This window comes from Teleopsis dalmanni, chromosome 2 (genome assembly GCF_002237135.1).
Source record: "Teleopsis dalmanni isolate 2A chromosome 2, ASM223713v2, whole genome shotgun sequence".
Lineage (NCBI taxonomy): Eukaryota > Metazoa > Arthropoda > Insecta > Diptera > Diopsidae > Teleopsis > Teleopsis dalmanni.
In genome coordinates, this window is record NC_051847.1 from 173,022,303 (window position 1) to 173,027,661 (window position 5,359).

Below are 5,359 nucleotides of genomic sequence, written 5' to 3' on the forward strand. Positions count from 1 at the left end.
AGACTTAATGCCACAGTGGACTGCTTATTGAAAAAGCCTATGCATATCTCATTTTGGAGATGATGCAGGGCATGAAGAGTGGAGGTTTGGCTTCTGAAGCCAAACTGATAAGAAGGAATAATATTATTCCTTGAGGAGAAGGACTTCAGCTTGCTTGCTATGAAAGTCTCATAGAGCTTACTGACGGAGTTGAGGAGAGAAATGGGACGATAGCTGAAGGGGTCACATTTAGGTTTGCCACTCTTGGCAATGGGACAAACTATGGCCTTCCTCCATGGCTGGGGGAAGGAACCAGTGTTGTACGCATGGTTGAAGAGCATGGCGCACTTTTTGAAAAAGAGTGGTGAGAAACGCCTCATAGCGTAAAAAGACACGCAATCAGTGCCAGATGACTTTTTAGGGGCTTTAAGCCGAAGTATGTTAGTAAGATCAATTGGGGTGAGAAACCCTTGAGTGTCTTCAACATTGATGCAGTGAGCGGGAAACTGCGGGGAGAAAGTAACAATGCTTTCATTAAAAGCATCAAAGAGCCCATGCACTACAGAATTTGTAGTGGACATAAAGTGGCGCTCGCCTAGGCCAGCCGTAAGACGGTGATTAGTCACAAAGACTTCACCAAAGACGTTGGCTTTATCGAAGTCATCATATGCTATGGTGTTGCCATAGCGGAGATCAGAAATGGACCTATTTGATCCGCAGATTTGCCTGATCGTGCTGAAGACGTCAGGCCGGCACTGGGTGGCCCGAAGTTTGGCACTAAGGGAATTGAACCTGGCTTGGTTGACCCTCTGGGCAATTATGGTGTCCAGGTTCTTAAGGATAGCTTGGAACGCATGAGCTTGCGTGGATGCAACCTGTCTAAGACGATAATATCTGCGGCGAAGCGATTTCCTCAGTTTAATGAGGTGAAGGGTAGTAGTATCAAGTGGAACTTGATAAAATTTGCGAACATGCACCTTCGGAACATGCTCATCAATTGTGGAGGCGAAGATGCTTTCAAGAGTAAGGGCAGCAAAATCAATCTCCACCGGAGTCATGTTCCTGTGTTCGGGAATGCTCAAATTGAGAAGGAGCTGGTCAAGAGTGAGATTGAACTCTGACCAGTTGGTGCTGGGAAAATTAAAAAAAGTGCGAGGACAGGCACGAGCAGCTCTGCAGTCGTGAAGCGCAAGCTTTACGGCTTGGTGGTCAGAAATGCCGTCGATGACTCGTGGGTCACCGAGGCTGGGAAGAAGGCGATTATCCGCTAAAAAAAAGTCAATGATACTATTGACATGAGTCGGAACCGAAGGAGCTACCACACTTAGAATAGGACTGACTGGGCTACTAGTTAGCCAGTTGAATAGCCTGGTGCCATTGAAACAAGAGGCAGCATTATTCCAAAAGGGGTGCTTACTATTAAAGTCACCACCGATAAGAAAGGGGTTAGGAGACAAGGAAGCAAGAGTGCCCAGATCATGAGGGTCAATGGAAGAAACAATAGAGTATGTGTGGTAGATGCAAAAGATATTGAGATCAGGGCGATTGGAGAGAGAAAGAGTAATACCAACCGCCTCAAGAGAAACAAGTGAGGGGATGTGAATCCTAGAACACTTGAGAGAGTCTTTTACCAAGATGGCGACTCCCCCGCCGACGCCGTCCCTATCGAACCGGATAAAATTATATCCTCTGACATCAACAACGTTCCTGATATTGAGCCGTGTTTCAGTCACAAGGATGATATGAGGGTTGTTGCGTTCAGCAAAATCCGCGAAAAGAGCACGCCTAAGATTGGAGTGTATCGAATTGACATTTATGAGAATGATCCTTAGATCATTCATCTCAGTGCCAATTCGAGGACTTTCTGGACAAGAAAGGCTTTCTTGTCAGAATGGGGCAGAAGGCTGTACTGCTGTTTAATGCCAGCAGCAAAGGCGAAGATACCCTGAATATCAGGGAGAAAAGAGTCTGACTCAGGAGCACGAATAGGAGAAGGATTAGCTGTCTTAGGCAGCGAAATGGGTTTAGGGGTTGCGGCTTTAGCCGCAGAGGCAAATGAGACACCAGGTCTCACGAAATTTGACGGAGTCCTCAAGTCAATAGACATGAGGGGGGGGATTTTTTGCGCACGAGATTTATTGGCGCGAAGAGAACGCAGCTCCTTATATTTGGAGCAGCGGTAATTGGCCGGATGACCAGTCTGACCGCAGTTGCAGCACTTGGGGATAGTGGCTGCAAGTTGCTCCTGAGTAACTGGATCAAAAGCTGGAGGAGGAAGTTGACACTCGCCACGTAGATGAGACTCACCACAGCGTACACAACGGTGGGGGTAATTACACAGCTTAGCTGTGTGAAAATAGCGTTGACAATTTGAGCATTGAGGGATCTCATTACGAGATTTCTGCTCGAGTGAAATGATGATGTTAAGCGATGGAAGTCGCTTAACATTGAGAAGGGACTTTATGTCTGTAGAAGGGATAGGATGGAGCTCCCAAATACAAGAATTGGCATACCTAGAGGGGTTACGCTTTGTGAAGCGCGCAGGTGGAGTGAACTTGGAGACCTTCGAGAAGGTGAACTCAGGTAAGTCAGTCGCCAAGGCCGACTTCAAGTCATCCTCATCATAGGATGAGGGAAAGTTCTTAAGGAGGACCGGAGTGACTCGGTCCTCAAAAGGAATGGAGGCAAAACTCTCAACTTTCTGCTCGCGGAGCAGGGAGTTGATGTTATAAAAGGTATCCTTACTCTTAGTTAGGATACGAGTGGTCGTGCCATTTATGCACTTAAACTCATAAGAGGCATTAGGAAAGGCTGATTTGATGGAGGAGCCAAGCTCCTTGACATTGACGCCACGGGCTGTAATGGCTGGTGGCTTGGAAGACTTAGTGGCCGAAGCCAACGGAACTGTAGAGGGAGTGGGAGGATTGGGACCCACAAGGACCTTAGTAGCTACAGAGGGCTTGGGTTTGGGCTTTGGCGCTGGCTTCGGGGTACTAATAATGCTACAGGCCGCCGCAGTAGAAGTGGAGGGGGGGACAGTATTTGCGGCGGAGGTTGAAGAGGAAGACTTTGGTAAGTTACTCGTGTACAGCGCCAGCTTGGTGGCAAGGAAGGAATTCTCAGCACGTAGCCGGGCGTTGTCAGCCTTAAGGGCTGCAACAGATTTTAAGACAGACTCAAGTTGCTCATCAGCTAGCTTACGATTTTGGGAATAAGCAACAGTCCTGGGTCGTTTCAATAAAGGAGTGGGAGAGGTCGTTCCATTATCAGGTATATCATTACAGGTTTGCGTTCCTCCGTCTCTAACTTCCATTATTAAGAAGGAAAAGTGATAAACTCACGAGAATTAAGTTTTATAGGTACGAATAATTTGAATGAAAGAATAAGGAAAAGAGAATATATAAAAGAAAAATGTGGAAAATAGATAGACTAGGTAAAAGGTGTATATAAATATAGTAAGACTATAAATAAGATATAAACGTAATATAAATACAAATATAAATATAATTTAAATATAAATAATATATAGATACAACTATACATATAGTATAATACAATATACTAATAAATGTAAATATGACAAATTATAAATATATATACAATTATATATAATACAAATACAAATATAATGATATATAATATAATTACAATATAAAGTTAATACTAAATAACTACAAATGTATACAATGTATTGTATAAATAAGAGTAAAAAACAACAAAAAATGTTCCCTTTTGTTTTGTATAAATTTTGCGGCAACACTCACCGAGAATGAGAGTTGTCATGTAAATAATGATCAAGTCCAAAGATTATTGAAATGCTTCCTCCAAGTACGATTTTTTCCAAAATCGAAAGGAGGAATATAACAATCTCACAAACCGTCTCAACAGGTTTATTTATTTAAATGTGCAAATACAGAAATGTGCACTTAGCCGAAGATGAAACAATTATGCTGTGCTTCTTCTTAAGAATTTATAAAATTAAAAAAAGGAGGACACAACGAATAAATGCACTACCGGTTTAAAAAAAAATTTTATTATTATTTGACGCGGCCGTGTTGAAAGCTGCCGTAGATTTATAGTTTATCCGACATATCACGCTTTCACATAAGCTTATCATGTAAAACCAACAACCGCCAACAACAAGCTGTTGAAAGCTGAGTTCATAAGCACACTAACAATTCCGTACTATGACGAAAGCTTTATTAAACACAAACACGTTTTTGATAAGCGCTTTGGCTAGTTGAAAATATAAAAATTCTCAATATAATTTCGCAAATGTTATGTATGTTATTTTTCGTTTCTTTATTTTTATTAAATAAATATTAATATATTAATATTATTCAACAACAATACAAACAGAGTCAATGTCTCACAACGAACACGAGGTACGGGCGATTATCAGAATCATGACTGACGTTCATAAAACAAAAATCACAACTGAATGCCATTTCTCACAATCCCATGGGTCCATATCTTCTAGAAAAAAAATCACAAAATTTTTGCCCGAGATACTGGTCTTCTTATTTTATGAAACAAACTCATAAAAAAATTTCAGCTAAATCGGAAAGATCATGGGTTATTTTTTGCCCATTAACATTAATATTTTGTTAGTTTTGTTAGTCATCTATGAAATTAATAGCAAACAAAACATACCTTGTTTCGAAAAAACTATATAGATAAAACTAATACTAACCAAATACTCATATAGCTTCTAGTTCATTCGTACAAAGGAAGCCAAAGACATTATTGTTGAAGACGATGCATCCCAGCCAGCATTTAGACGATTCATTTATCGCTAATCGTCAAAATGCTTCGCTTATTACTCGCCTTGGCGATTCTTAAGCGATTGTTCTCTCAAAAAGATTAATTTGCTCTTTTTGTTTTTTCTGTAATGTAATGTTTCCATATGTCGCTTTTGTTTCTGAATTCTTGAAGTGCAATTATTACTCGCCTCGACGAATGTTTGGAGAATTTTTTTTAAGTTACTTCCCAATTACGCACTTGGACAATTGTTAAGCAATTGCCATTTCTCTCAAAATGATTAATTTGCTCTTTTTGTTTTTTGTAATATAATATTTACATATGTCGCTTTTGTTTCTCTATTATTAAAGTGCAATTGGCGTATTACAGTTGATGTGTTGTGAAAGTTGAATACATAAAATATAATAAAATAATTTTACTAAATATATATAGGTAAGTAATATTTTGATTTCTTATTATTCAATGATAATCACTTTAAATATGTAATGTATTTATACCTAGCGTGGAATCTGTGCTTAAAACAATATTCTTACTTTAGAGGAACTGTAAACACAGAGGCTACATTTTTATTTGAAAATTATTTATTGTGTTGTGTTTTTTTTCTTAAGCAGGAAACTAG